The following is a 12,141-nucleotide window of genomic DNA, read 5'->3' as shown; positions in this document are numbered from 1 at the left end:
CACACACATACTACACACACACACTACTCCCACACATACACATATACTACACACACACACTACATATATTACACACACACACACACACACAGACACAAACACAGACACACACACACAGCATGTACTACACATGTATTCTACACATACGAATTACACACACATACATGATGCAAACGCTACATAAATATACAAACATAAGCCAAACACACACTACACACTGCATGTACATACACACACACACACATTTTACATACTACATCCACACAGGATACACACACACACACACACACACACACACTCTCTCTCTCACACACCCACACACACACACAAACACCCACACACACAAATTAGAGATAAACACAGACACACCCAACCATTTATGCTAAACATACAGTACACATCCTACACACCCCCTACGCATTCTCTGAACATGATGACCAGCCCAAGCACCAGCGCCTTTACAGTCGCCCTCAAGCAATCGCTAACTATGGCATAACAAATATGGCATAAGTTTAAGGCGTCGTCATATGTGGACGCGTGTTCAACTATGACGATGTCTTAAACTTATGCCATATTTAGTAACATCAGTGTCCGAGGCATTTTAGGTTGTGATGTGCTCCCTTTTGAGGACGTTAAAACCCCTAAAATTTCTCAGACACTGATATTACCCGGGTGTCGATGGCACTGGTGCTTAGGCACGCTCATTGTTTCTTGCAACTATTCTTCTTTTTATTTTAAAAGGCTGCAGTGCCAACTTCTTGCCTTTCATCTTCAAAGAGAGCTTCTTGGTGGACTACCAGACCCGGGATGTTTATGCATAAGACCCACGAGAGACCCCATCATGATGTTGGTGGCAATGTACCCCCCAAAATGTTGCACAGGACTGGTAACCCTGAGGTGGGGTTTATCTTCATCGACCAGAGAATGACTAGTGGTACGAAACCAAAATGAATCCTCAGCTTATCTTCAAGATGCACTTCTTGGCTTCCACCTTCAGCAGGAGGCTCTTGGGAAACTTCCAGACCCACGGTTCTGGCTGAGGCTTTAGGAACATGGGTAGACCGTGGCCAAATTGGCTGCAGGGAGCAGGTTGATCATGCAATCCTGGGTTCCTTGTGGGAGTGAGGGTGGCAGTTTGTGGCCCTACCTAAAATCTCAGACTGTATGAATCTATGTGCTTACAGTTTTTTCTGATTGCTTAAACAGTAATAATGATTCCTGTAGCACAATTTCTAAAATTATTAATAGTTGTAGAAAAACTATTCACTGAGTTTGCAAAATTAAAAGCACAAACACTGCTTTGCACACAGTTTGCACTTTTATAACACATAATTTGCAAATGTATAAATACAATCTAATCCACAGCACTCCTTTTGCAGAACTGTAAACACAACTCAGTACTTTACACACAATTTCCAAATTATCAGAACACTCCTAGTAAAACTATACACATTTATGGACATTTTTTACACTTTTTGTGTAACTGTTTGACCACACTGCACATGTGAAAACAGTTTTATATAATTAGTTCACTTTGCAATCAGCTTGAGCACTGTAAATAAGCCACAGGTAAGCTTTCAATGTGGAGAACAATGGAGGGCTGACTGAGAAGAGTGAGAATTAGAGGAGGGCGAGGAAGAGGAAGAGGACGAGGACGTGAAGGAGCAGGTGGAAGAGGAGGAGGACAAAGACTAGGAGGTGAATTTAGAGGAAGAGGACAAGGAGGTGAATAGGAAGGAGGAAGGATAAGAAGAATCAGAATTCCTGATGACATCAGAGCAACAATAGTAGACCATGTAATCAACCATGGAATGACCCTAAGGGAAGCTGGCCAACGGGTTCAGCCTAACCTCAGCCGCTACACTGTAGCAAGTATCATAAGGACATTTCGAAATGAGAATCGGTTAGTACAGTTACTTCATACTACAATAAGTTTTCTAGTAGCACCATACCCTAATGAAAAACAATACAGTACTTGACATGTAAAAACTGAATTTGTTACTTTACAGAGTTGCTAGAAATCCAGCATCTGGGGGCAGACAAAGAATGTTCACTGAAGAACAAGAGACTCATATAGTCAATATGGTGTTGGCCAATAATTCCATTAGGCTGCGAGAAATACAGCAGCGCATAATAGAGGATACCATCACATTCCAAAACATAAACTACGTGAGCATCTCTGCATTATCTCGTGTACTGGCACGAAATAGAATAAGAATGAAACAAATTTACAGAGTCCCTTTTGAAAGAAACAGTGAGCGCATAAAACAACTGCGATATGAATATGTTCAGGTAAGCTATAATATCATTGGTACTGAATGTGGAAGTCCATCCTGTAGTGCTGTGTATGAACCTGCTGTGCTGCATTTGTTTTGTCTTTTCCAGAGAGTGATGGAGCTAGAGGCAGATGCCATGGGTCATGAACTGATTTATGTAGATGAGGCAGGTTTTACAGTTTTTTCTGATTGCTTAAGCACATTTTTTGTAACTATTGGCTATTTTTGCAAAACTCTACACACAAATAAGAAAACCTTTCACCCAATTATCAAAACATTTTAGTTCTCTTGCAAAAGAGTATACATCTTGTTTAACTCTACAAACCTTTGTAAAAATGGTATTTTTGTACCAAACAGTTAACACTAACCATCATATTTATAAGCACACAAAGTGCCAACTACACACTGATGGTATAAATAAAAAACACATCTGGCTTTTGCTTTCTCTGTGCACAAGGTAGGTGAATTTGAAGTAATACTTTTGACATAATTTTGTCATACAAACACACAAGGATTCAAATTTTACTTACTGTAAGTATGAATGTTTATTCATACATATCAAAACGAAGCACAAAAAAACATACAATTTCACTGAAAGAGAGAGAGAGAAAAAATATCAATCATGTCGTCTTTCTGGGTCCGGCCACAGAATTTCATCGACATCACAAGCAATGTCTTCTTGTCCAAGGCACCGTGGAAAATATCTTCTTGAGTGCCGTATCCAGGCCTGACATGATGCCTGGTCAATATCCTCACATGCCTCTTCCATTGCCTGTAAAAGAGCCATGCGCTGATGGGGATGATTACATGTTGAAAAACAATTTTTTTAGTTATTGTTTTTTTTTCACATTTTGACCATCAAAGAAATAATATAAATTATTTTTGTATATTTTATATGACAATTCATAAGTAATGTCAGAAAACGCTTTCCCGAGTTCGTACAACTGTAAGACAATAGCAACCGCTTTATCACAACATTGGGTGCATAAAAGGGAAAGGAATCATACTTCCCATCACATTTATGCATCATGGCATACATGTTGATAAACAACCTTTTTGTTATTGTTTTTCGCATGCTTACCATCAAAAAAATAACATAAACTCATTTTGTATGTCTCATATACATTTGTAGTTTCAGAAAACGGCTTTACTGAGCTCGTACAGCGCTAAGAACACAGCAAACGGTTTATCTGAACATCAGGTGCATAGAAGTGAAAGGAATCATACATTATTGTTTTCTGGCATACATGTTGAAAAAAATTTTTTTGTTATTGTTTTTCACATTTTGACCATAAAAAAATGATATAAACTGATTTTGTTTGCCTTATATGACAATACAATGGTAGTGTCAGAAAACCGCTTTACTGAGCTAAGAACACAGCAACCGGTTTGTCTCAACTTTAGGAGCATAATAGTGAATAGTATGAAATGATTTTGTATGTTTTATATAACAATACTTTAGAAGTGTCAGAAAACTGCATTTCTGTGCCAGTACAGCTCTAAGAACACGGCAAACGCTTTATTTCAACTTCAAAGTGCATGCAATTTAAAGGAATCATAATTTCCAACACATTCATGTTTTCTGGCATACATGTTAAAAAACAATTTTTTTGTTATTGTTTTTCAAATTTTGACCATCAAATAAATAATAAAAACTAATTTTGTACGTCTCATATGACAATACAATGGTAGTGTCAGAAAACCACTTTCCTGAGCTCGTACAGCGCTAAGAACACAGCAAACGGTTTATCTGAACATCAGGTGCATAAAAGTAAAAGGAATCATACATTCATATTTTCTGGCATACATGTTGAAAAACAAATTTTTTGTTATTGTTTTTAACATTTTGACCTCAAAAAAATGATATAAACTGATTTTGTATGTTTTATATGACAATACATTAGTAGTGTCAGAAAACTGCTTTCCAGAGCTCGTACAGCGCTTGATGGGTGCTTTACCTCAACATCAAGGTGCATGCAATTTAAAGGGATAATAATTGCCAACACATTCATGTATTCTGACATTCATGTTGAAAAACAAATTTTTTGTTATTGTTTTTCACATTTTGACCATAACAAAATGATACAAACTCATTTTGTATGTCTCATATGACAATACATTGGTAGTGTCAGAAAACCGCTTTCCTGAGCTCGTACAGCGCTAAGAACACAGCAAACGGTTTATCTGAACATCAGGTGCATAAAAGTAAAAGGAATCATACATTCATATTTTCTGTCATACATGTTGAAAAACTATTTTTTTGTTATTGTTTTTCACATTTTGACCATAAACAAAATGATATAAACTGATTTTGTTTGCCTCATATGACAATACAATGTCAGAAAACCGCTTTACTGAGCTCGTACAACGCTAAGAAAAAAGTGATAGGAATAATATATTCCAACACATTCATGCATTCTGACATACATGTTGAAAAACAAATTTTTAGTTATTGTTTTTTTACGTTTTGACCATCAATGAAATAATATAAACTAATTTTGTATATTTTATATGAGAATTCATGAGTAATGTCTAAAAACCGCTTTCCTGATTTCCTACAACTGTAAGACAATAGCAACTGCTTTATCTCTTATCTGAACATCAGGTGCATAAAAGTGAAAGGAATCATACTTCCTAACACATTCAGGCGTTCTGACATACATAATGAAAAACAAAATTTTAGTTATTGTTTTTCACGGTTTGACCATCAAAAAATAATATAAACTGATTTTGTATGTCTTATATGACAATACATTGGTAGTGTCAGAAATCCGCTTTACTGAGCTTGTACAACGCTAAGAACACAGCAAACGGTTTGTCTCAACTTTAGGAGCATAAAAGTGATAGGAATAATATATTCCAACACATTCATGCATTCTGACATACATGTTGAAAAACAAATTTTTTAGTTATTGTTTTTTTTCACATTTTGACCATCAAAGAAATAATATAAATTATTTTTGTATATTTTATATGATAATTTATAAGTAATGTCAGAAAACGCTTTCCCGAATTCGTACAACTGTAAGACAATAGCAACCGCTTTATCACAACATTGGGTGCATAAAAGGGAAAGGAATCATACTTCCCATCACATTTATGCATCATGGCATACATGTTGATAAACAACCTTTTTGTTATTGTTTTTCACATGTTTACCATCAAAAAAATAACATAAACTCATTTTGTATGTCTCATATACATTTGTAGTTTCAGAAAACGGCTTTACTGAGCTCGTACAGCGCTAAGAACACAGCAAACGGTTTATCTGAACATCAGGTGCATAAAAGTAAAAGGAATCATACATTCATATTTTCTGTCATACATGTTGAAAAACTATTTTTTTGTTATTGTTTTTCACATTTTGACCATAAACAAAATGATATAAACTGATTTTGTTTGCCTCATATGACAATACAATGTCAGAAAACCGCTTTACTGAGCTCGTACAACGCTAAGAAAAAAGTGATAGGAATAATATATTCCAACACATTCATGCATTCTGACATACATGTTGAAAAACAAATTTTTAGTTATTGTTTTTTTACGTTTTGACCATCAATGAAATAATATAAACTAATTTTGTATATTTTATATGAGAATTCATGAGTAATGTCTAAAAACCGCTTTCCTGATTTCCTACAACTGTAAGACAATAGCAACTGCTTTATCTCTTATCTGAACATCAGGTGCATAAAAGTGAAAGGAATCATACTTCCTAACACATTCAGGCGTTCTGACATACATAATGAAAAACAAAATTTTAGTTATCGTTTTTCACGGTTTGACCATCAAAAAATAATATAAACTGATTTTGTATGTCTTATATGACAATACATTGGTAGTGTCAGAAATCCGCTTTACTGAGCTTGTACAACGCTAAGAACACAGCAAACGGTTTGTCTCAACTTTAGGAGCATAAAAGTGATAGGAATAATATATTCCAACACATTCATGCATTCTGACATACATGTTGAAAAACAAATTTTTTAGTTATTGTTTTTTTTCACATTTTGACCATCAAAGAAATAATATAAATTATTTTTGTATATTTTATATGATAATTTATAAGTAATGTCAGAAAACGCTTTCCCGAATTCGTACAACTGTAAGACAATAGCAACCGCTTTATCACAACATTGGGTGCATAAAAGGGAAAGGAATCATACTTCCCATCACATTTATGCATCATGGCATACATGTTGATAAACAACCTTTTTGTTATTGTTTTTCACATGTTTACCATCAAAAAAATAACATAAACTCATTTTGTATGTCTCATATACATTTGTAGTTTCAGAAAACGGCTTTACTGAGCTCGTACAGCGCTAAGAACACAGCAAACGGTTTATCTGAACATCAGGTGCATAAAAGTAAAAGGAATCATACATTCATATTTTCTGTCATACATGTTGAAAAACAATTTTTTTGTTATTGTTTTTCACATTTTGACCATAAAAAATGATATAAACTGATTTTGTTTGCCTCATATGACAATACAATGGTAGTGTCAGAAAACCGCTTTACTGAGCTTGTACAACGCTAAGAACACAGCAACCGGTTTGTCTCAACTTTGGGAGCATAATAGTGAATAGTATGAAATGATTTTGTATGTTTTATATGACAATACTTTAGAAGTGTCAGAAAACTGCCTTTCTGTGCCAGTACAGCTCTAAGGACACGGCAAACGCTTTATTTCAACTTCAAAGTGCATGCAATTTAAAGGAATCATAATTGCCAACACATTCATGTATTCTGACATTCATGTTGAAAAACAAATTTTTTGTTATTGTTTTTCACATTTTGACCATCAAATAAATAATATAAACTAATTTTGTACGTCTCATATGACAATACATTAGTAGTGTCAGAAAACCGCTTTCCAGAGCTCGTACAGCGCTAAGAACACAGCAAACGGTTTATCTGAACATCAGGTGCATAGAAGTGAAAGGAATCATACATTATTGTTTTCTGGCATACATGTTGAAAAACAAATTTTTTGTTTTTGTTGTTAACATTTTGACCTCAAAAAAAATGATATAAACTGATTTTGTATGTCTTATATGACAATACATTAGTAGTGTCAGAAAACCGCTTTCCAGAGCTCGTAAAGCGCTAAGATCACAGCAAACGGTTTATCTGAACATCAGGTGCATTGAAGTGAAAGGAATCAGACATTATTGTTATCTGGCATACATGTTGAAAAACAAATTTTTAGTTATTGTCTTTTTACGTTTTGACCATCAATGAAATAATATCAAATAATTTGTATATTTTATATGAGAATTCATGAGTAATGTCTAAAAACCGCTTTCCTGATTTCCTACAACTGTAAGACAATAGCAACTGCTTTATCTCTTATCTGAACATCAGGTGCATAAAAGTGAAAGGAATCATACTTCCTAACACATTCAGGCGTTCTGACATACATAATGAAAAACAAAATTTTAGTTATTGTTTTTCACATTTTGACCATAAAAAATGATATAAACTGATTTTATATGTTTTATACGACAATACATTAGTAGTGTCAGAAAACCACTTTCCAGAGCTCGTACAGCGCTAAGAACATGGGAAACGCTTTATCTCAACATCAAGGTGCATATGCAATTTAAAGGAATCATAATTTTCAACACTTTTATGCCTTCTAGAATACATGTTAAAAAGAACGTTTGTCATTGTTTTTCACGTTTTGACCATCAAAAAAGTAATATTAACTGATTTTGTATGTTTTATATGACAATACATTGGTAGTGTGAGAAAACCGCTTTCCAGAGCTCGTACAGCGCTAAGAACATGGCAAACGATTTGTCTCAACTTAAGGAGCATAAAAGTGATAGGAATAATATATTCCAACCATGAAAAAATATATGTGAACTGATTTTGTATGTTTTATATGACAATACATTAGTAGTGTCAGAAAACCGCTTTACTGAGCTCGTACAACGCTAAGAACGCAGCAAACGGTTTATCTCAACTTCAGGAGCATAAAAGTGATAGGAATAATATATTCCAACACATTCATGCATTCTGACATACATGTTGCAAGTTACGAGTTAGTTATTGTTTTTTTACATTTTGACCATCAAAGAAATAATATAAATTAATTTTGTATATTTTATATGACAAGTCATGAATAATGTCAGAAAATGCTTTCCTGAGTTCGTACAACTGTAAGACAATAGAAACCGATATATCACAACATTGGGTGCATAAAAGTGAAAGGAATCATACTTCCCATCACATTTATGCATCATGGCATACATGTTGATAAACAACGTTTTTGTTATTGTTTTTCACATGTTAACCATCAAAAAAATAACATAAACTCATTTTGTATGTCTCATATACATTGGTAGTTTCAGAAAACGGCTTTACTGAGCTCGTACAGCGCTAAAAACACAGCAAACGGTTTATCTGAACATCAGGTGCATAAAAGTGAAAGGAATCATACATTCATGTTTTCTGTCATACATGTTAACAAACAAATTTATAGTTGTTGTTTTTCACATTTTGACCATAAAAAATGATATAAACTGATTTTATATGTTTTATACGACAATACATTAGTAGTGTCAGAAAACCGCTTTACTGAGCTCGTACAACGCTAAGAACACAGCAAACGGTTTGTCTCAACTTTAGGAGCATAAAAGTGATACGAATAATATATTCCAACACATTCATGCATTCTGACATACATGTTGAAAAATAAAATTTTTAGTTATTGTTTTTTTCACATTTTGACCATCAAAGAAATAATATAAATTATTTTTATATATTTTATATGACAATTCATGAGTAATGTCAGAAAACGCTTTCCTGAGTTCGTACAACTGTAAGACAATAGCAACCGCTTTATCACAACATTGGGTGCATAAAAGTGAAAGGAATTATACTTCCCATCACATTTATGTATCATGGCATACATGTTGATAAACAACCTTTTTGTTATTGTTTTTCACATGTTTACCATAAAAAAAAAAACATAAACTCATTTTGTATGTCTCATATACATTTGTAGTTTCAGAAAACGGCTTTACTGAGCTCGTACAGCGCTAAGAACACAGCAAACGGTTTATCTGAACATCAGGTGCATAAAAGTGAAAGGAATCATACATTCATGTTTTCTGTCATACATGTTAAAAAACAAATTTATAGTTATTGTTTTTCACATTTTGACCATAAAAAATGATATAAACTGATTTTATATGTTTTATACGACAATACATTAGTAGTGTCAGAAAACCACTTTCCAGAGCTCGTACAGCGCTAAGAACATGGGAAACGCTTTATCTCAACATCAAGGTGCATATGCAATTTAAAGGAATCATAATTTTCAACACTTTTATGCCTTCTAGAATACATGTTAAAAAGAACATGTTTGTCATTGTTTTTCACGTTTTGACCATCAAAAAAGTAATATTAACTGATTTTGTATGTTTTATATGACAATACATTGGTAGTGTCAGAAAACCGCTTTACTGAGCTCGTACAACGCTAAGAAGACAGCAAACGGTTTATCTGAACATCAATTTCCAACACATTCATGCATTCAAGAAAACATGTTGACAAACAAAGTTTTTGTTATTGTTTTTCACATTTGGACCATCAAATAAATAATATAAACTAATTTTGTATATTTTATATGACAATTCATGAGTTATGTCAGAACACCGCTTTCCTGAGTTCGTACAGCGCTAAGAACACAGCAAACGGTTTATCTGAACATCAGATGCATAAAAGTGAAAGGAATCATACATTCATGCTTTCTGGCATACATGTTGAAAACCAAATTTTTAGTTATTGTTTTTCACATTTTGACCATGAGAAAATGATATAAACTGATTTTGTTTGCCTCATATGACAATACATTGGTAGTGTCAGAAAACCGCTTTACTGAGCTCGTGCAACGCTAAGAACACAGCAAACGGTTTGTCTCAACTTTAGGGGCATAAAAGTGATAGGAATAATATATTCCAACACATTCATGCATTCTGACATACATGTTGAAAAACAAATTTTTAGTTATTGTTTTTTTACGTTTTGACCATCAATGAAATAATATAAACTAATTTTGTATATTTTATATAAGAATTCATGAGTAATGTCTAAAAACTGCTTTCCTGAGTTCCTACAACTGTAAGACAATAGCAACTGCTTTATCTCTTATCTGAACATCAGGTGCATAAAAGTGAAAGGAATCATACTTTCTAACACATTCAGGCGTTCTGACATACATAATGAAAAACAAAATTTTAGTTATTGTTTTTCACGTTTTGACCATCAAAAAATAATATAAACTGATTTTGTATGTCTTATATGGCAATACATTGGTAGTGTGAGAAAACCGCTTTCCAGAGCTCGTACAGCGCTAAGAACACGGCAAACGATTTGTCTCAACTTAAGGAGCATAAAAGTGATAGGAATAATATATTCCAACCATGAAAAAAAATATATGAACTGATTTTGTATGTTTTATATGACAATACATTAGTAGTGTCAGAAAACCGCTTTACTGAGCTCGTACAACGCTAAGAACGCAGCAAACGGTTTGTCTCAACTTCAGGAGCATAAAAGTGATAGGAATAATATATTCCAACACATTCATGCATTCTGACATACATGTTGCAAGTTACAAGTTAGTTATTGTTTTTTTACATTTTGACCATCAAAGAAATAATATAAATTAATTTTGTATATTTTATATGACAATTCATGAATAACGTCAGAAAATGCTTTCCTGAGTTCGTACAACTGTAAGACAATAGAAACCGATTTATCACAACATTGGGTGCATAATAGTGAAAGGAATCATACTTCCCATCACATTTATGCATCATGGCATCCATGTTGATAAACAACCTTTTTGTTATTTTCTTTCACATGTTTACCATCAAAAAAATAACATAAACTCATTTTGTATGTCTCATATGAATTGGTTGTTTCAGAAAACGGCTTTACTGAGCTCGTACAGCGCTAAGAACACGGCAAACGGTTTATCTGAACATCAGGTGCATAAAAGTGAAAGGAATTATACTTTCCAACACATTCGTGTTTTTTTGGCATACATGTTGAGAAAACAAAGTTTTTGTTATTGTTTTTCACATTTTGACCATCAAAAAAGTAATATAAACTGATTTTTTATGTTTTATATGACAATACATTAGTAGTACAACTGTAAGACAATAGCAAACGCTTTATCTTTATGAACATCAGGTGCATAAAAGTGAAAGGAACCATACTTCCCAACACAATCATGCATTATGCAAACATGTTGAAAAACAACTTTTTGTAATTCTTGTTCAACATTTTATTCTGAAAAATGCATATGAACTCATTTTGTATGTTATACTTGTTCATGCATTAGTTGTGTGACACAGTAACACACAGTAAAATATTGTTCCTGCAAAATAACAGTAGATTACTGGCAGCACAGTTCCAACCACGGGGGGCGCTCTCCAGTGTCTTCTTGTGTCAGTCCCAAGTCTGGATAAATGCAGAGGGTTGTGTCAGAAGGGGGCATCCGACGTAAAACATTTTCCAAATTAATGATGCGAATGACAAATATAACTCCCATACCGGATCGGTTGTGGCCCGGGTTAATACCGACCGCCACTGGTGCATACAGCGGTGGAAATTGGGCCACTGTTGGTCAAAGAAGGAGAGGAGGAAGGAGTCTTAGAAAGAAGAGGAAAGGCAGGAGTTTAGAAGTGGTATTAGGGACTTTGAATGTTGGGACCATGACAGGGAAGAGAAGAGAGTTGGTTGATATGATCCTGAGAAGGATGGTGGATATACTGTGTGTCCAGGAGACCAGGTGGAAAGGTAGCAAGGCCAGAAGCTTAGGAGCAGGGTTCAAATTGTT

The 12,141-nt window shown here is 34.0% G+C and overlaps 1 long non-coding RNA gene across 1 annotated transcript; it reads left to right on the top strand.

Moving 5' to 3' along the window:
* Positions 1-1,740: 1,740 nt before the first annotated feature.
* Positions 1,741-2,444, top strand: LOC128527398 (uncharacterized). The gene is made up of 3 exons (XR_008360870.1): positions 1,741-1,903; positions 2,010-2,292; positions 2,386-2,444. It is a non-coding gene; the product is annotated as an uncharacterized LOC128527398 (long non-coding RNA).
* The last annotated feature ends 9,697 nt before the right edge of the window (positions 2,445-12,141 follow it).

Source organism: Clarias gariepinus, chromosome 7, assembly GCF_024256425.1.
Source record: "Clarias gariepinus isolate MV-2021 ecotype Netherlands chromosome 7, CGAR_prim_01v2, whole genome shotgun sequence".
Classification (NCBI taxonomy): Eukaryota; Metazoa; Chordata; class Actinopteri; order Siluriformes; family Clariidae; genus Clarias; species Clarias gariepinus.
Note: the sequence above shows the minus strand (reverse complement) of the source record. Positions and strands in the feature narration are given on the sequence as shown.